This window comes from Rhinoraja longicauda, chromosome 7 (assembly GCF_053455715.1).
Source record: "Rhinoraja longicauda isolate Sanriku21f chromosome 7, sRhiLon1.1, whole genome shotgun sequence".
Classification (NCBI taxonomy): domain Eukaryota; kingdom Metazoa; phylum Chordata; class Chondrichthyes; order Rajiformes; family Arhynchobatidae; genus Rhinoraja; species Rhinoraja longicauda.
In genome coordinates, this window is record NC_135959.1 from 60,738,879 (window position 1) to 60,759,567 (window position 20,689).

Here is a 20,689-nt window from a genome sequence, read left to right on the forward strand (position 1 = left end):
ACAAACTCCGTATAGACAGTACCCGTAGTCAGGATCAAACCTGGGTCTCTGGCACTGTAGGGCAGCAACTCTATCCCTGCACCACACTGTGCCGTTCCATTTCTTTCCATTACCTATTACTGTTGCCCATGTTGCAAAGCTATCACTGTGCTACCCCAGTCTTTGGACTTTCTTATATTTGCTGCATTTTGTCTATCCCCCTGTCCATCTCTATCAGTATTCTGTAAGCTTCTCGCCTCTTTTTGACCTTTAGGTATTATCTGTACTGGAAAAGATTGCTTTCTCAACAAAAAATATTAACAACTATGCTCATTGTATGACATGTTGTGGCCCCTCTCAACATCCTTCATGCAATCTTAATGGGATCACCATTATCCAGAGATCTATGCTTTTTGGAAAGCTAATTTTTTTTTTCTTAGGGCTGTTAAGATGTGTCTTTGCTTTTAATCTTAAGCATTTTACTCAGTTTGATTTCAAGGTAATTCACGCATTTTCTGCTGAAGTGTTAATAAGTGAAATCCCTCATGCGATTTGGGTCTAGTGCTTGATTGGAATTTTTAAGGCTATGTACTTGGATGTTTGTGCTCAGCAGTGTTGCCTGCCAGATCATGTCCGGTTGGTTGCAATAATCCAAAGGTCTCATGACTATTATTTTTTGTATGCTCCTGGGTCACATATCAATATTTGATTCAGCCGAAAACCACCTCCTGCGGATTTCCTGATCCATTTGATCAAAAAGTAATCATGGCATTGCTCTGGCCATTTCTGCCAAGGTTCAAAGGGTCAAAGCTATAAAAAAAATAAAGAGAGGCAGTTGATTTTTGCTTTCTCTGACCTTGATAATCAACACGATCCTCAATGGTGGTAGTCAGGACGTGTGCAAGTGGCTCCCAAACTGGCAACTCAAATCAGAATTATAGTTTTGATTATGGCTCCCACAAGAAGTCCCCTTCCAGGAAAAGAGGTTAAATTCAGCTCTAGCTTCGTCTCAGAAATGTTACAGTACAGAAGGAGTCCCTATTATCTGTCACTTTTATCAAGAAGAAACGTCTCGGTCCATTCCTCAAACTTTGCCGTGAACTTTTTTACCCCATCAGTATATTCTTTTCAAAAATTTATCCATTTCATCTTTTTTTAAAAAATCATTGAAAAATGGTATGTCCCGACAACCTCTGCACCATGATTAAAATTTTGGAGGTTTTAAATTTATGCTTGCAAATTATTATCTCTCAGACCTAAATTTTTGCTGTTTAGTGTACTTTAGTTTAGTTTAGAGATACAGTGCGGAAGCAGGCCCTTCGGCCCACTGAGTCGGTGCAGACCAGCGATCACCCTACACATTAACACTATCCTACACACACTAGGGACTATTTACACACACAGCAAGCCAATTTACCTACATACCTGTATGGCTTTGGAGTGTGGAAGGAAACCGAAGATCTCGGAGAAAACCCACGCGGTCATGGAAGAACGTACAAACTCCGTACAGACAGCACCCATAGTCAGGATTGAACCCGCATCTCCGACGCTGCAAGCGCTGTGAGGCAGCAACTCTAGCGCTGTGCCGCCTGCGGTTTTATATTATCAAATAATTTCATAATTTTTATATACCTTGGCTGTTCTTCTAATGAGAGCCTTAATTCTCTGCTCAGATGTAATCCCTTGTACAGTGGCTGATATCTTTACTCACAGTTTCTTGTATTGATTTCCTCTGCTACCTTGCTTTAGTGTGAGGTTTCTTATTTGTAGAACTTGTGGACCCAGAGAGGCACTTGAGGCTGCAGATGCTGGAATCGATAACAAAAAAGGAGGGGTGCTGAAGGAACTCAGCGGGTCAGGTAGCATCTGTTGAGGGAAATGGGCAGTCAATATGGACGGGTTGGGCCAAAGGATCTGTTTCCATGCTGTATGACTCGATAACTCTGACCCTACTTTTATAAAGGTTCTCAATAAATTTAGACTGACTTCTACTTGCACCTATGAAATTTGACAGTGATCTTGGAAATTGTCTACATTCCAGATAGAACAAATAATCACATTTTCTTTGGGTTTCTTTCATTGTGATGCTATCCACCCAAATCCTCTTCATTGCTACACAAACCATCCCTCACCTTTGTAAGATATTGCTGGGCTTATCCGTGCCACTGTAAAATTGCCGGAAATTTGAAGTAAATCACAAACTACTGGAAATCTTCAGAGCAAGAGATCCTCGACTTAAGGGGTTGGACATGTTAGAGGCAGGAAACATGTTCCCAATGTTGGGGGAGTCCAGAACCAGGGGGCACAGTTTAAGAATAAGGGGTAGGCCATTTAGAACAGATGAGGAAAAACTTTTTTAGTCAGAGAGTTGTGAATCTGTGGAATTCTCTGCCTCAGAGGGCAGTGGAGCCCAATTCTCTGAATACATTCAAGAGAGAGCTAGATAGAGCTCTTAAGGATAGCGGAGTCAGGGGGTATGGGGAGAAGGCAGGAACGGGGTACTGATTGAGAATGATCAGCCATGATCACATTGAATGGCGGTGCTGGCTCAAAGGGCCGAATGGCCTACTCCTGCACCTATTGTCTATTGTCTATGGTCTGTTGTCGACTTGAAACATTAACTCTTGTTCTCTCCATAGATTTCGCCTAAAATGCCAAGGTTTTGGTGTTCTCTGTTTTATTCATGCCATTAATGAAGTAAATTTTGTGACTGAATAAGGTTCATTTTATTTTCATTAAAAACATGGTTTTCTTTCTGGAGCTATAATTCATCCATTATATTGTCAAAACAATACATTTTCATGTCTCAGTGTTTGTGCCTACAATATGATTTGAATAATATTCCTTAACTTGCATCCTGGTATTTTTTTTTAACCCTTTTAAATTTAGAATGCATTGTGACATCATGCCTTAATTTTTATTCATTTGGGTGTCACTGCCAAAGCCAACATATATTACTCATCATTAAACACCATTAAGCAGAAAGATGGTGGAGCGCTACCATGAACTGCTGCAATCCTTCTGGTGAAGCACTGTTGGGGATGGGGTTCCATCATTTTGATCCAGTAATAATGAATGAACAGCAATATATTTTCAAGTTGGAACGGTGCGTGAGTTGGAGTGGACCTTCAGGGGGGGTTGACACAAAATGCTGGAGTAACTCAGCGGGACAGGCTGCATCTCTGGAGAGGAGGTATGGGTGATGTTTCGGGTCGAGACCCTTCTTCAGACGTCTGCGCCTGCTGCCCTTAGCTTTCTCCAAGGTCGAGGTTGCAATTTGAGGGAGGATTTATTAGAGAGGCCGTAGTCATAAATCTGCATGACATTTTGTTGATGGTGAAGGGTATAACTATTTAGGTGAGTGATTGTTTGGGATTTTACTTATTTGAGTTATACATCTGCTATTTAGCATGGACATTGATGTGGATGAGTTTCATTGTACTGAGGTTGACCTGTGCTTTGGTGGCAATGGGGTATTTGGTTCTGGAGCTTGGCAGTGTTGTGAAACTACATGCTATGTCTTCATGTAACAAGGAGTAATCTGGGCTTTGTTAGATAGGGTGGAAATATGAAGAAGTCTGACTCACTTTGCAAAGTGATAAGGTATCACATAGGAGAGAGGGAATGGGTGACGTTTCCGGTCGAGCTCTCCTTCAGTCTGAAGAAGGGTCTCGACCCAAAACGTCACCCATTCCCTCTCTCCAAGATGCTGCCTGACCTGCTGAATTACTCCAGCATTTTGTGATACCTTCGATTTGTACCAGCATCTGCAGTTATTTTCCTACACACTTGTAAAGTGATAACATGGATTTGACAGCATTTTGTGGAATTTATCAGGTTGAGTGTTAGGAAGTGGAGATGAATCCAGAGGATATACTTGGTTACTGATTTGTAACATATTTGATAACACTACATTTGGGTCTGATTTATTTTTGATACACTAAAATTGAATTTGCATTTCCTCTATTTGCCTGGCATTTCTTGCTATATACATATCCATACTGGCTAGCCCAAATCTTTCTAAATCTTAAAGGGCAGAAGTTTATCATTAGTTGCTTGTGCTAAACATGCAGCAGCAGGAAGTTGTATTTACCCTATTCCTGCTTCCAAAATCCAGGCCCATTAAAAACAAAAAGATTAAATTTCAGAAATGGAGTACAATACACAGTTGTAATTACAATGTGTACACAGTACAGAGATTGATGGCAAATTTCTTTTCACGTACCTCATGTAAAGGCTCTGTTTTGTTGAGGAACCTTCCAAACAATGCTGCTATGATGTTCATAATTCGAAAATAATAATTTGCTTTTTGGGGATTTCAGGTTTTTTAAAACTTGCACTCCATACCTTTCATGACCTCTGGAACTGCTGAAGTGCTTTGCAACTGGTTATTTTTTGAAGTGTTGAGAGAGCAATATTTATCTATATAAGGAACACCTTTGTTCATCAGATTTATACCTTGAGATTTTTTTCCATCCTGATATTAAGAAGCAACACTGATATCTATATTCCATCAGTGCTGTATTGCAGTTCAGCACTCCTCAGAAATCACCAACTTTTGACTTTGACAAGTGGGCTCAAGTGGCTGTTTTTCAAAGTATCTTGTATTTACCTTTATTTTTACATCCCACGTACTCTATACTTGCACATTTAAAAAAAACCGATGAACACAAAGGATGGATAATGCAATATAGACCATACAGGAAAATAAAGTAAATATACCAAGTACTATGTTCATTGAATATTAAACTATATCACCATTATTATACTGTATGTTTCGAAAGAGAACCTCTAATTCTCATTTCACAGATATTGCCTGACAGCTGCCTATTTCCATCATTTGCTATTTTTATTTCACTTCTCCACTATTAGCCGAATAAAAAAAATAACATTACATGCGCAATGGAGTTGTATAATCATATGGTGAAAGAAAATTATTTTTCACAGCATTGGGGCTGAATGGTCCACTCCCACTCCTCTGTTCCTGTGCTCTCTTTAGGTGCAGTGCCTATTCATAAGATCATCAGTGATAGGAGCAGAATTAGGACATTCAGCCCATCAAATCTACACCATTCATTCATGGCTAATCTATCCCTCCTAACTGCATTCTCCTGCCTTCTTGTAACCTCTGTCACCCGTCCCGCGATACTAGAGGGTAGGTTTTATTAATTGGAGGTTATTACTATTATTATTACTATTCATCTTGAACCTTGATACTAGAGGATAGGTTTTATTAATTGGAGGTTATTACTATTATTATTACTATTCATCTTGTACCTTGATACTAGAGGATAGGTTTTATTAATTGGAGGTTATTACTATTATTATTATTACTATTCCTCTTATATCTTGATGCCAGAGGAAAGGTTTTATTGATCGGAGGTTATTACTATTATTATTATTATTATTTGTCTTGATACTAGAGGATAGGTTTTATTAATTGGAGGTTATTACTATTATTATTACTGTTCCTCTTGATACTAGAGGATGGATTTTATTCATTGGATGTACTTGTTGCTGTGGATGCAGGCTCATTTCGTATAATCAATTAATTGATTCAATGATACTTTATTGTCACATGCACCTAGGTACAATGAAATACTTTGTTATGCATACAACCCAGTAAAATCATGTAGCAGACCTCATCCAGACAGTACACTGGTGTTGCCACGTTTTGGCGCCGACAAAGTTACAAAAGTCCACCGAATATTCCTATCTATTGGCCCCCACTACCAACCCCCCACCCCCCCCAACCCTTGCTGGGTCCCCATTTGTTCTTGGCCGCCCCCTCCCCTCCAGTGGGTCCCCCATCATTCTGATGTGATCTGAGGTATAATTGCTAGTGTAGTGTGCATAGTCACAAAGGTTAGCACAGGGAAAAAAAGGGGGTGGGTGAGGCAGAGACTATTGAGAGACTAATATCAAAAAGAAGACAGTTCACACAAAGGGTGGTGGGTGTATGGAACAAGCTGCCAGACGAGGTAGTTGAGGCTGGGACTATCCCAACGTTTAAGAAACAGTTAGATGGGTAAGTGGTAGGACAAGTTTGGAGCGATATGGACCAAGCGCAGGCTGGTGGGACTAGTGTAACTGGGACATGTTGGCCAGTGTGGGCAAGTTGGGCTGAATGGCCTGTTTCCACATTGTATCACTCTATGACTCTCTATGACTCGATGAGTGGATGAAAAGTGGCAACCTCCGATCAGAATTCAAGCCCTCTGAAAAGCAGATGAATATTGCCCATCAGCACAGAAACTCTTGCGTCCATTGCAAACTCACAAACAGATCCTTGCTTACCGAGTACAGCTCCCCCGGATTAGTTTCTCCAAACCCCTTCTGTGACAAATTGTGGCCATGTTGGGAGGTGGGGGAGGGGCAGAAAAAGCCCCAGCCATGAAACAGCTGAATGAAGCTAAGCCACCAGACCTGACAACTGGCTGCCAAAATTAAAAAAAAACCATGATGGGAATAGATATTCAAAAATCAATAATGAATGAGACTATTAATTTGTTAAATATTGGATTTTGTTAAAATTATGAAAATCTAAAATTGCAGCTATTTTAGTCCTTCAAAGCTGTTTTTCACTGTGGAAGAGTTGGCTGTGCCAGATTTAACATGCAGGTTGCTTGAAAGGATTCCCTTTGTAAATGGCAAGAATCAATGCAAACGTGCACTTCCCCTGCAGACCACCATGTTAGAATACAGACAACCAAACCTCAGGAAGAGCTATCAGCACATTTGGAACTTCAGTATTTGTGAGAAAGTCCATGAATGTCTTGTCCTTTCTAACAAAACTGCCAGTGCTTTCCTGAAAAATGAAGCCGAACGCAGCAGTAGAGTTGCTGCTTTAAAACGCCAAAAACCCGGGTTCGACGGTCGGTTTCCTCTAAAGTCTAAAAGCTTAAAGTTTATAATTTTCATCTCCTTTCCTCAATTATTCCTGCCCTCTTTTTGCTCACAGCATCTTCAGTGGCTCCAAGTGTAATACCAGATTGTTTCGAACTACGGAAAATAGCATGAGCAGAGAAACGGAGAACTGCTTATCACCCTGAGCTTACTTCAACATCAAACACATAATTTTTTTTTATTTGAAGGGGAAGCTATTTGTCATCAGTGATTATACAAAAAAAGCAAGATTGGTTGACTCCATTCCCCACAAAAAAGGGCTTCAGGTGATGCTGTTTCTCTTACCAATTTTACTGAGGAGACCTCTATGAATAGAAAGGATAATAACATATTAAGCATACACAGTCAGTACAAATCCTTATAAATATTATTTAGCATCTTTGTTCATAGTAGCAAATGTCAATGTTAATACACCAAATATATTTTTTTGGGCAACATGGCACCTTCAAAAGAGCATCAACTTGTGCATTTTGACAGTAAAGTTGGTTCTTGTGTCAAAGGAAGCAATATTGATAGGAAGGCAGTGAGATATTACTACTTAGCCTATGATATTTGTTTTTTTTTATAGGCAGTGGTCAGCTAATCCAGTAATTAATTTGTCAAATGCGTTGAAAGCAGTAGTCTAAAACAATGTGTTGTAAAGGTCTAAATGCAGATGGTGCAGGAACAATCAATCATGGGCTTGCCACTGAATAATTGGTTACTAGCTTTGGAGTATTTAGTCTGTTTTGGAATAATCCTTCAATTTCATACAACTGGCCAGTTGCCCATGGCCGACTGAGAAATTGATATTTTTCCAGAACCTTTTAAAATCTTTTTAATAAATTGAAAATGTGTGTTTCTGTCCAAATATTATATATGGATTATATAATGTATCTTGAACATATTTTCTGCTGAGCCAGCTTGAAAACAGAAATATGAGTGGGTCTGAAGAAATTTGGGGGGGGGGAGGGGGGGGACACTATAGTCTGGAAGGCAAAGATTTTGTATTTCACTCAACTTGTGCACAAATAGTTTCCTGTTACTTGAATTTATAAAACTATATTTTTGCTTTCGGTTGCACATCTACATGGCATAGAAGCTACATGAATGGTAGAGTTCATTAAAATCGAAATATTCCCCAAATGAAACAACGAGTGCTGGTTTTAATCTTATGCTTTCCTCTCCCTCTTTTTATTTGCGGCCCCTATTGGATTTGCTACTGAAGTAAAAAAACAAACAAATGAAGGAAATACTCAGTGTTTTACAAACCGCTGAAATAAAAATAGATGGTTGATGTCTCCAAAGGAAAGCCAACCTATATTTAAAGCATTTGAGGTTTGAACAAAACAGGGCAAACTTTGAAGGACACAGGAATTGGAACATGGACACTTACAGCAGAATACAAATTGTGATAGGATTTCTGGAAAGTGCAAGCAGCAGAATACTGGAGCAATTGTCAAAGTAAACCTAGCAATTATAGACCTGTTAGTTTGACGTCTGTGGTGGGAAAATTAATGGAAAAGATACTTAGGGACAATATATATAATCACATGGATAAACAAGGCCTGATTAGAAACAGTCAACATGGATTTGTGCCTTGAAGGTCATGTTTGACTAATCTTCTTGAATTTTTTGAAGAGGTTACCAGGGAAATTGATAAGGGCAAGGCTGTGGATGTTGTTTATATGGACTTCAGTAAGGCATTTGACAAGGTTCCACATGGAAGGTTGATTAAGAAGGTTAAATCGTTGGGTATTAATAGTGAGGTTGCAAGATGGATTCAACAATGGCTGAATGGGAGATACCAGAGGGTAATGGTTGACAACTGTATGTCAGGTTGGAGACCAGTGTCTAGTGGAGTACCCCAAGGATCTGTGTTGGGTCCACTGTTGTTTGTCATTTACATTAATGATCTGGATGATGGTGTGGCAAATTGGATTAATAAGTATGCAGATGATACTAAGATAGGTGGTGTAGTTAATAATGAAGTAGATTTTCAAAGTCTACAGAGAGACTTGGGCCTTTTGGAAGGGTGGGCTGAAAGATGGCAGATGGAGTTTAATGCTGATAAGTGTGAGGTGCTGCATTTTGGTAGGACAAATCAAAATAGGACGTACAGGGTAAATGGTAGGGAATTGAGGAATGCAGTGGAACAGAGGGATCTGGGAATAACTGTGCATTGTTCCCTGAAGGTGGAATCTCATGTGGATAGGGTGGTGAAGAAGGCATTTGGTATGCTTGCCTTTATAAATCAGAGCATCGAATATAGAAGTTGGGATGTAATGTTAAATTTGTACAGGGCATTGGTGAGGCTGAATCTGGAGTATGGTGTGCAGTTCTGGTCGCCAAATTATAGGAAGGATGTCGACAAAATGGAGAGGGTACAGAGGAGATTTACTAAAATGTTGCCTGGGTTTCAGCACTTAAGCTACAGAGAGAGGTTGAACAGGTTGGGTCTTTATTCTTTGGAGCGTAGAAGGTTGAGGGGGGACTTGATAGAGGTTTTTAAAATTTTAAGAGGGACGGACAGAGTTGACGTGGGTAGGCTTTTCCCTTTGAGAGTGGGGAAGATTCCAACAAGGGGACATAACTTCAGAATTAAGGGACAAAAGTTTAGGGGTAACATGAGGGGTAACTTCTTTACTCAGAGGGTGGTGGCTGTGTGGAATGAGCTTCCGGTGGAAGTGGTGGAGGCAGGCTCGATTTTATTATTTAAGAGTAAATTGGATAGGTATATGGATGGGAGGGGATTGGAGGGTTATGGTCTGAGAGCAGGTAGATGAGACTAGGTCAGAGAAAGTGGTCGGCGTGGACTGGTAGGGCCGAACGGGCCTGTTTCCGTGCTGTAATTGTTATATGGTTGTATGGTTATATGATATTGGGAATTAGTTTCCATATGCCTCGATCATAAGATCAGACGTGATAGGGGTAGAATTAGGCCATTCGGCCCATCGAGTCTACTCTGCCATTCAATCCTGATTAATTTCTCCCTCCTAACCCCATTCTCCTGCCTTCTACCCATAACTTCTGAAACCCCGTACTAATCAAGTAGGATGTTGTAGGTAAAATGAAAGAAACTCTCCGATTGGATGAAACATTATAGATCTGAATTATTAACTCAATTTCTCTCTTAACAATGCTGCCTGATGTTAGCGTATTTTTTTGCGCTCCTCCCTGTTATTGTTTTGAATTATCAACAGGCAAAATACATTGTTTATGTTCAATAGTAAAGATATTAGTTGGAAATTGAATGAGACTTCTCTCATGCACCATTACTTATCAACTGTGGGCAAAGGTTACTACAGTACCGTGACCAGGGAAGAACTTCAGCCAATCTGATGTATTGGTCAAGTCACCTTTGCCTTGCAGTTTCCTGTCTGCTTCTTCCTACTGGGAAGGACTCAACCATAGTGCATTGTCAATTACCCTCTGAATATATAAATGGATGGCTGATGCACTGGCTAATATTTATGAAACAGGATGAATGGCCCGATATAACCTTTGGAAAGATTTTTGAAAACTGTCCCAGTCCTGGCTATTTATCTTCAATTTTGAAGTTCAACTTTGAACACTGATGATCATCATATCTGATCACCATTTTGTGAGCTTCTAATTACACACCCAGATGTAGTTTCCAGTTGCCCCTTCCCAGTAAGGGTAAACAAAATACCTGTAGCATTATTATCGTTGTGGAAAAACTGGCTCCAAGCAATCTTGGCCTGTTGGAAATGTGAAGTCGAAGTGTAACACAACTGCTGCATGATAAGAGACTTCCTTAATTCTGTTTCTTAGGGTTTTTGCAATCCTGTCAGTCTTGGCCATATTCCTCAATCTCAGCAATCTCTGTCATGTATGCCATTCTTTGGATTGATTTGATATATATTTCCTGGTTGCACAATCTTTGACGTACAGAGAATGAAACATGTTTCTCTGCCCATAACAAACAGCTTTGAAATATATCAAAAAGTGTTGCGTGATATATGGAAACATGGTATCAGTTTATCTCTTTGCAATGGCCAGCTAGAACTGCTACCTTTGTAAGTGTTGGCATTTGATGTGAATGGAAATAAGTAAGAATATTTCTAACAGTTATGCAAGCTGGCCAATTAAATGAAAGGAGCATTGACCTAGAACAAAACTGTCAGCTTGGATTTTCTCATTGACTATAATTAATAAAGGGAATGGTGCCATGAACCAAATTAAAATTGAGAGGTTATTAGTGACCCAATTGCCTGTTTGCATTAATTGTCCATAATGGTGCTGAATAGGCCAGTCACCATTGGGAAGCTATTGAGTATCTCGTTCAGCATTTGTATATTTGTTCATGATGTGTTGTTCATATCTATGATGGAATCTTTGGATAAATATCAAGCCTCATCAAAACCGCTGCATATCGACTGCAGCCATCGTGTCTAGTTGTCTCGCCTCCCGTTAGTATGACAGGAAGGAGACAGAGAACGGGAGTAGAATCTCAGATTGCCTGTGGCATTATATTTTATATATGTAAAAGATAACAAGTAATCTATATATTTTGAAGCAAAATAAAAGTTGTGATTTATTGCTGTATTTAGATGTCCTTCAGCAAGCTTGCCCATTAACAATTTTGTTTTATTTCTGTTATTATATGATGTTGCAGTGATGTGAAAATCCTGTGAGCATTGCCATCTATATTTCTATCTATATATTACTAAAACTCTCTGGTCGTTTGTGCACGAAAATAGTTTGGGGCTTGACACAGCCAAAACGGTACACGAAAACGCAACAATTTTAGACCAACCTTACTCATCATTCCCCCGTGGATTGAATAAACCCACTTTTGTTACTTTTAAAAACAATTGATCTTATAAACTTTAATAAATGCGCTCCCTCCCCCTCCCCCGGAGGACCGGCGCCTGTCCCGGCATTCCCCGCGTCTGACCTTCCTCCCATGATGCAGCGCGCGGCAGAGCCGCCAGGCTCTAACAAGAAGGCCGACCCCGCCGAACTGCAGGAGAGGCTTCGGCTTTACGTCCGGGCCACGTGAGGGTGGTAGGGTAGGGGAGGGGGGGAGTTGGGGTGGGGAGGGAGGGAGTTGGGGTGGGGGAGGGGTGGCAGAGGGGAGTTGGGGGAGGGGAATGGGGGGAGGGAAGTTGGGGTGGGGGGAGGGGAGTAGGGGAGGGGTGGGTGGTTGGGGGGTGGGGGGGGAGGGGTGGCAGAGGGGAGTTTGGGTGGAGGGGGGAGGGAAGTGGGGGGAGGGGGGGGCAGGGTGGTAGGGGAGGGGTGGGGGTGGTAGGGGAGGGGTAAGGGTGGTTGGGGGAGGGATGGCGGAGGGGAGTTGGGGTGGGGGGGGAGTTGGGATGGGGGGGTAGGGGGAGGGGAGTGGGGGAGGTGAGGGTGTTATACCGATGCAGGAGAGGCTTTGGGTCCACAGCTCGCTCTGGCTGCAGCGCTGGCGGCCTGGGCCGAGGTGAGTGGCACCCTCTCCCCATCCCCTGGTGCTACTGCTGAATGAGGGCACTGTCTCGAGGACAGTCTCGAGGATCTCCAAGAGAGGATTTTAACCATAAAAAGCGAAAACATTCCAGATAAGATTTATTTTATTTTAAAGAAAAAAATGCCATTTAGTTTAAAGAACAAAGGCGATTTTCCCATGTCACGATGGGAACCCAACGAGGAAAGAGCCCACTTGGTCTAGTTTTATTGTAAAATCGTTGCAATGATGAAAGTCAGCATTCATCTTGCCCCTCAGGCTTCTGAAGAAGTATACCTTGTTGATTCTGAATCTCACACAAATGTAATAACTGTTCACTTCATGGCATTGATTAATGGTGAAGTAGTTGAAAGAGAATATGTTGATGAGTCATTTGCATGGTTCAAAGTTAAAATAATTTTAACCAACTGTTCCATGCAATATGGCAATGCCAGTTTTGATTTGGCTTTCTGTGTTTCAGGCGGTTTCTCTGTTCCAACACACTTTAAGACAGCAAGTTGGAAACAATTTTTTCTCATTTGTATCATCCTGTCACTCCTCAGATGTCTGTGACTTCAGCTTTCAGTGTCCAATTTCAGTCTGCAGGAGCACTAGTAATAACATTGCCTGCAGATCTGCAGTGGTTTGAGTTGAACTCAAACAAAATCGACATCTAATGAAAGTTGGTCTCAGCCTGTTTTGGGGTGTGTGCTAGGTTTTGAATGTTCTTCCTTTCCCAAAAGAAACTGGATAAAATTTATAATTTAATTGTATTATGAATTTGGACATACTGACATCAGAGACCAAATAAGACACACTTGTGTCTTTGTTTAGATATAGGATGTTATGATAATAGTGTGGAGTGAGTCCTTGCCTTTTGTTAATTAGAAACAAACGGGAGCCTTAGAAATGGCACTGCCGATCCTCCAGTGTGGGTAGGAGCAGAAGGATGAGACCAAAGCCAACCTACCTGAGAAAGTTGAGGAAATGGGAATAGAAGGAGTCTGGCCAAACAAAGTCAGGGATGATTGCCAATATCCCTCAAAGATATCATAAATATTTATTTGAACAGAGAATGATACCAAATGCCCTATACTTAATACTTGCTATAGATTGGGAGAGGCACCATCAGAGTAGGTTATCCACCAAGAATTATCCCAGAGCCACACTCCCGCCCGCCTGTTCAAGCAAGCTACGATTTTCAGTGCGGGTAGAACAGAAATGTATCTGGATCCACAGAGAGAGCACCAGACACACAGCCTGACCCAGATTACTCTGTCCATATAGTTGAAAGTCACTGTTGACCCAATCAGTAAGAGACCAGTTCTTGTGCAAGTGCCTCTCGCAATTTTTAGCAACAATTAAGTATAGGGCATTTGGTACCTTTCTCATTCAAATAATTATTTTTGATATCTTTGAGGGTTATAGGCTATCGTCTCTGACTTTGTCTTCTGTCAATCTCTTGGTAATGGCACTGGATGTAACAATAATTTTTCTTGATTAGTACGGGTGTGAGAGATTATGGGGAGAAGGTGGGAGAATGGGGTTAGGAGGGAGAGATAGATAAGCCATGATTGAATGGCGGAGTGTACTTGATGGGCCGAATGGCCTAATTTTACTCCTATCACATAATCTTATAATCTTATGATAATAGCAATCAAGCATCAGGGGCATCAGGACTGGGAGGTGCAAATGGCCTTCAAGAGGGTCGGCACGGTGGTGCAGCAGTAGAGTTGCTGCCTTACAATGCCAGAGACCAGGGTTCAATTCGGACTACGGGTGCTGTCTGTACGGAGTTTGTACGTTCTCCCCATGACTGCGTAGGTTTTCACTGGGTGCTCCTGTTTACTCCCACACTCCAAAACCATGTAAGTTAATTGGTTTTGGAAAAGATTGTAAATTGTCCCTAGTGTGTAGGATAGTGCCAGTGTACTGGGATTGCTGGTCGGCCCATGTTTGCGAAGGGCCTGTTTCCATGCTCAATCTCTAAACTAAAGTGAACTAAACTAAAATAAGCTGTTGTCCGCAGCTCTGGGAAATCCTCCTGTCCTCCATGTAGAGAGTATTGTGCACTGACATCAGCTGCTTCATTCTATACATTGTAGTCTGATAATAAGCCTTGGCTGCACAAAAAAAACAAGCAAAACATTTTTTTGGCCTTCCTCCTCCTTAAAATTATTGCCAAAGAATATCTTATTCATGATGGTTCAGATTCAGGGTCAGATTAAAAGCACCTCCCATTAGTTCAGAGACAGAGGCCATTGATGCATGAATGCATTTGCATTTGGAATATGAAGTGACAAGTTACCAGATTAGTGTCATCATGAATGTTTCAACACATAACCTTGATCTTCCTTTGCAGTAATAAGGCTCATTCCCTCGCCAGCAATGTTCTGTAGATCAGCATGAACCATGAATTCACTATCGCAGCAAGAATGGGATGGAGATTGTAAGTGTGGCTGTGACACGCTCACTCCCTTTCTAATGCCCTTTCTCTATCTGCATGATACGTCAGGGAGGAGGATCTGTACACCTCCAATGGACCAGAAAACAGACCTTTTTACAGTCCTGAGTAGCTAATAGCAATGAACAGCAAACATTCAAAAACACCCACAATGATTATGAATATTTCTCTTCCTCCTCGGGCAGTCCCTTGGGCTCAAGGATGGCTTGCTTCTGCGACTGGTTTTGTGGGTCTGATGTGACTAATGGGGCTGCTGCGAGTACTGTGATATTTTCTAGCGAAGGGGCAGGGATGGCAGATGGGGCAGTCAGACAGGTAGTTTGTGAGGGCTTCGGCCTGCTCACACTGCATGGTCTCAAGGTTCCCAATGGCATCCTGAATGGTTCTTTAGAGAGTTTGGAGAGATACAACGTGGAAACAGGTCCTTCGGCCCAACTAGTCCATGCTGACCAATGATCCTGCACACTAGGAACAAATTACAGAAGCCAATAAACGTGCAAACATGCATGTCTTTGGCGTGACGTGGTCATGGGCTTGAGGGTTTTGGGAATCACCAGGGATGTTGTACCTCAGGGAAGTTTTGTGATTGTCCTTGAATGAAGTAACAATAAAGTTGAATTCTCATAGTTGCATATTGTTTTCTGTATATTACTCAAACAATATTTCATGTCAGGCACAAATTAAGAAAGTCTGAAGCAAATAAACCAGTAAGCTAAACAATTGCACAGCCAGTCAAGAAGTAATCCGCACAACCATTGACATGTTATGCGTGTTCCTCTTTTCCACTTACACCTGCTTGGCTTCTGCGTTTATGTAATGTCCTCCATGGTGGCGGATGGTGCTTGAAGTGGGGAAGGTTGCAGATGGCCGTACATTGGGCTCAGGCTTGATGGCCAAGCCTTGGAACTTGTACCCTTGCCATGAATAAAGCACAAGTATCTGGCCTGGTTGGCAGATGGTCAACTGCAGTGCTACTGTTGGCATGGCAGAGCTGGAAGCACAACTGTTGTTGGCCAGGGAGAGGCTCAAAGCTGCTGCAAACTGTAGAATAATTGTCAGCAGATGAAATAGTATAACAGCATGATGGCCATCACTGTGCTTTGGACCTCATGAGACCTGAACTTGCTTGGAGCTGGTCACCCTCACACATTTGGAAGCATTTTGTAGGCTTTCAGGCAGGCCTACAAATGCCCAAGCATTGGGGTGTGTCTGCTGATCGGTTGACTGCAGGCTATTTCCTTTGCATTCATCAAGGTTTAGTTGGGCACAATTTGTGGGACCTTGCCTTCAAGGGAAACAGGACACACTGCTCACCTTTCCATACCTGCTCACTCTGCTCCATGGCTGTCTGGTAGCCATATGTGCCAATGCTGCATCTGAACTACCTGTCAATACGTTTTAGACTGTCAGGCTCTCTGATACTGCATCTGACCAAGTGGCAATTCTTGGGTATCTAAAGTCAGAAAGGCGCCGATGTTTCTTTACATTGAGGCGACAGGGCAAGTAAATGGAGCACATTTACATCATTTGCCAGGCAGTAGAAGGTGACATGTGAGCATATCTTTCACCATGAGGAAGAGGATTAATGAATGAGGTGTAACGTGTTTAGGATATGTCTGCATTGACTGAATAGCAGGAGGTTTGCTTCAGTGAAAGTTGGCACACAGAGAGGGTCGTTAGCATTTAACCATTAATCTTATTAAAGATTATCCTGAATATTCATTTTTCTCATATCCTGCAACAGTTAATTGCTAGTTGAAGCTATTTCTCCAGAGTTGATTCCAAATGTTTGAGCTGCAAAGCATCTGTTCCATAATTGGCGCATTGAATACAGGTTAGATGGAGGTTAGATGTGCTTGCAAGCAAAGTCATCTCTGGCATTGTTTATATGGTGGGTTGGTGCCTGTGCAAAGAGTGAATGGACATATACTTGAGAGTCTTTAATTACTCTGGACACGTGGACATGTAAAGGCGTGAGTTTACATCAGTAACGGATTCTACGTCTTGTATTTAGATTGGAGTAAGCCACTCTGTTGGATTTTTATCTGTATTGCAATTGTACTTGTCCCTTGGCTCTTACTATGATGACATTTGTTCATTTTATTTCTGGGATGTTTCATATGACATCAAATGCACTCTCAGGTTGTTCAGTTTGCACCTCTGAATTCCACAACATTTGAGCAATAGGCAAAATCTATGAATTCTTGCTGGAAAATAAGCCTAGAAATTGGATCAATTAGCGCCCTTTGTACGTGCAAATTGTGCATAAACTGATTTAGCCCAATGTGGACTGTACTCAGCATTTATAGGTGAAATGACTCCTATCAGAAAACTGGATTGAACGTTTCCTTGTGCTGTTCATGTCAGCGTGACTTGTGTTTTACTGGCATCACGATGCACAGCTAATGACGTATCACTTAGCAGGATCACTTCTTCCCTTACTGACATGGATTATGCATCGGAGCGTCAACTGTGAAACGGTCTCAGAAACGCGAGGAGCAATCTTGCTACTTTTCGCTTGTAACATATTTGAAGAGACTTTTTTTTCTGCCACTGGGAATCCATACTGGACAGCTACAGGACTCGCTGCATATTTAGACACCTTTCGCAGTTCATAACGTGCTGCAGCTAACAAGGAGTGTCTTCTCCAGCTGCTGGTCTATTCATTCAAAGGCTTTCTTCGCGATGGCCACAGCATGCTTTTGTGGAATGGCAAGGTTTGCAATCATGCCAGCAGCTGCCACACAGATGTCACATATCTTTGCACAGTGAAGGATATGATTTGTGCTAAATAAGCAGTATTGGTGTTTTCAAAACCTTCTGTAATAATAAAAAGTAAAATAGTGCAAGTTATAACACTTGGGTCTGATTGTGAATACCCTTGTTCCCTTTCCACTTTGCATGTGTATCAAGTCCTAGCATTACGTGCATTCTGGATACAATCTGCTTTCTGGAGGTTGCTGCATTTCCTCTAGAGTTTGTGCAGATGCCCTGAATGATAGAAGTTATGTTTGCCCTGAACTGGTTCTCATGACAAATGTGGGGTGACTTGTTATAAAAAGGAACTACAGATGCTGGTTTATACCAAAGATAGACACAGAATACTGGAGTAACATAGCATGTCAGGCAGCATCTCTGGAGATAATGGATAGGTGACTTTTCGGGTCTGAAGAAGGGTCCCGACCTGAAACGCCATGTATCTATTTTCTCAAGAGATGCTGCATGACCCACTGACATCATCCTCCAGCACTTTGTGCCTATCCGAGGTAACTTGTAGGGCACTACAGACTATGCTGTCTGGGAGACTATAAAGGTGGGGCCAGTGCTCCTGTGAGGCAGATCATTCCTCTAAACCTACACACCAGTTGACCACAAGATCTGAGCAGAACAATGGTTATCTGTTGGCACTCGTTTTGCACACACATTGTTTCAACATTAGGACCGGGAGCAGGCTTGGCTGACTAATCACAACTTGGTTATCTGATCTCTGCTATCTTCCTGGAGTCAACTCTGCAAACCGGCACCAAATGCCCACTGTGAAACTTCAACACTCATAGTTGCTTTCTGTGCGACTATTCGTAAATAGAGCTGATTCCAGAGGTGCAACCAAAAATCAATTGTTAATATTCTTTGAATCTTGAGGAAACTGCTGTAACCAATTTACATTGACTCTGTTCAAATGATATGTAAATTTAAATAGTAATGGTCACCTCTTTTAGGGAATAAAATAAGATGTTCACGAGAAGAACATCTGTATGTTCAAATTCCATTTCTACCTTTTACAAAATGGCACCTCTATTAAATAAATTACAAGATTTAGACATGCAATCTAACATTTTGTTCTTTTTGCTAGATTGTTTCATTTGTTTTACAAATATATTTTTTAATTACAAAAATTGACATAAGCAAATAACAGATATGTGATATTTTTCATAATTTAGTTGTTAGATGTCACACATATTGCCAAAAATATGCTTGCTAAGTATTGCTTGGATCTGTAAAGTATTGCATATGATGGAAATCTAAAATAAAAACAAAATGTTCAAACTGCGGTACAGTGGCGCAGAGGCAGAGTTGCTGTCTTACAGCGGCACAGACCTAGGTTCGATCCTGACAACAGGTGCTGTCTGTACAGAGTTTATACGTTCTCCCTGTGACTGCGTGGGTTTCCTCCAAGTGCTTTGATTTCCTCCCGCATTCCAAACATGCAGGTTTGTAATTGGCTTGTAAACTGTCCCTACTGTGTAAGTGTACAGGATGATCGCTGGTCAGCGTGGACTCTGGGCCGAAGGCTCTGTTTCCACGCTGGACCTCTAAAACTAAAATGGCTCTGTAGATTGGGCAACCCCCAAGTAAAGAAAAGACTGATTGGAAAAGACGCAGATGTAACATGTTTTAAGCATTTGCCTAAATGGAATAGGTTGGACAGGTTGCCATGTAAAATAAGTGCGAGATATAAATAGGACCTCCAATGCTATGTTAAGAAAATACTAAGAGAATAAATGTCTTTTCTATCTACTCTATACTTGCTGTAACACCAAATTTTGGCAGTTCCACTAAAAAGTCAACAAATTGAAATGATATCCATTTTTGGTCTTTCTGACAAGTTTGAAAATGATCACAAGTCTTAAAAAGTCTGAAGAAGGGTCTTGACCCAAAACGTCCCGAGATGCTGCCTGACCCGCTGAGTTACTCCAGCATTTTGTGTCTACCTACAACTGATACTAATATCCAATCTTTGTAACAATATATATTTTTTTCAATTTGTAGGAAATGGGTGTCATTGACGAGGACCAGAATTTACTGCTCATCTCTAGTTGCTGTTGAGATCGTGGAAGTAAGCAGACTTCATGAACTGGTGCAGTTCGTCTGGTGAAAGATCGTCATAAGACCGTGTGGCTTTTTGGGGCATTTTGGAGAACAAGCAGGAATCGTTTGTGTGGCTCCATCGTCACACATAGACGGACTGGGTAAGGTCAGTTGATTTCATTGCATAGAGGGTAGAAAAGATTTCACCAAAATATTACCCTTCCACAATGATTTTGCCTGATACTAGCTTCTTAAGTTACATTTATTTAATTTCCAATTTAGTTCTTCATTTTTGTGTAGGAATTCACCCTGATTCATAAGTGAAGAAAGCCAATGGAATGTTGGCCTTCGTAACAAGAGGAGTTGAGTATAGGAGCAAAGAGGTCCTTCTACAGTTGTACCGGGCCCTGGTGAGACCGCACCTGGAGTACTGTGTGCAGTTTTGGTCTCCAAATTTGAGGAAGGATATTCTTGCTATGGAGGGCGTGCAGCGTAGGTTCACTAGGTTAATTCCCGGAATGGCGGGACTGTCGTATGTTGAAAGGCTGGAGCGATTGGGCATGTATACACTGGAATTTAGAAGGATGAGGGGGGATCTTATTGAAACATATAAGATAATTAGGGGATTGGACACATTAGAGGCAGATAACATGTTCCCAATGTTGGGGGAGTCCAGAACAAGGGGCCACAGTTTAAGAATAAGGGGTAGGCCATTTAGAACGGAGATGAGGAAGAACTTTTTCAGTCAGAGGGTGGTGAAGGTGTGGAATTCTCTGCCTCAGAAGGCAGTGGAGGCCAGTTCGTTGGATGCTTTCAAGAGAGAGCTGGATAGAGCTCTTAAGGATAGCGGAGTTAGGGGGTATGGGGAGAAGGCAGGAACGGGGTACTGATTGAGAGTGATCAGCCATGATCGCATTGAATGGCGGTGCTGGCTCGAAGGGCTGAATGGCCTACTCCTGCACCTATTGTCTATTGTCTATTGTGTATAATTTTTTAATGTGAATGAGGAATTAGGGTTTCTTTGTGCAAATGGAAAGCTCAGCAGGTAATAGAAATCTGAAATAGAAACAAAATGCTTAAAATAAACAGCAGGTCAGACA

The 20,689-nt window shown here is 41.5% G+C and overlaps 1 protein-coding gene across 8 annotated transcripts in view; it reads left to right on the plus strand.

Moving 5' to 3' along the window:
- The window catches only part of LOC144595325 (protocadherin Fat 3-like), a 588,884-nt gene that overhangs the window by 149,913 nt on the left and 418,282 nt on the right, over positions 1-20,689 (plus strand). For 7 of the 8 annotated variants that reach the window (XM_078402696.1, XM_078402695.1, XM_078402702.1 and 4 more), the window contains one exon: positions 19,551-19,750. The gene's annotated coding sequence lies outside the window, so the exon portion shown is untranslated. Of the gene's footprint in view, positions 1-19,550; positions 19,756-20,689 lie in introns of all 8 variants that reach the window. The other variant, XM_078402698.1, reaches the window with a different exon arrangement.